Here is a 660-nt window from a genome sequence, read left to right on the forward strand (position 1 = left end):
ACTACTGCTTGTTATGGTACATTTGCACAAAGGATAAGGCAGAGGAGTCAGGAACCAGAAAGGAAAAGGAAAGGAGGAAAAAAGTAGACAACAAGAAGAGATGAATAGTTGAGTGAGGCTGTACTTGTTACTGTTATGAGTTGTCCCACTTGGGACTAATTCTCCATTTACTGATGGGACCGTCCAGGGTGGCTTAGGACTGCACCTCTATGTCTGAGCCAGTTGCTGTTTAAACTCACTGGGGGACTTTAGATGCATGTTGAAATTGAATTGGGGTACCAGTAGGGGTAAAGAGGAGATTGGAATTATTCTCAAGGATATCTGAACTTTCAGACCCCTGAGGTATATGCGTATTTCTAGGGAGACTAAAAAAGTTAAAAACCACTGCTCTAAAGCTTAAATTGCTGTCTCTAACATATATGCATAATTATGCTTTGCTAGGATGAGAAGATAGGATACTGATAGAAGAAATGTGTGTGGATGTGTCTTCAGGCATATTCATAGGTCCAGAGCATAAACGAGAGTCCAAACAGAAAAAGTCCAGGTGCTGAAGGGCAGGAGGCACAGAAACAAATAAATGTGACTCATTTGTAAATGACGACAGACTGGGTGCAGTGGCTCACACCTGTAATCCTAGCACTTTGGGAGGCCGAGGTGGGA

Source organism: Otolemur garnettii, unplaced genomic scaffold, assembly GCF_000181295.1.
Source record: "Otolemur garnettii isolate 467f Iridium unplaced genomic scaffold, OtoGar3 scaffold00124, whole genome shotgun sequence".
Taxonomy (NCBI): Eukaryota; Metazoa; Chordata; class Mammalia; order Primates; family Galagidae; genus Otolemur; species Otolemur garnettii.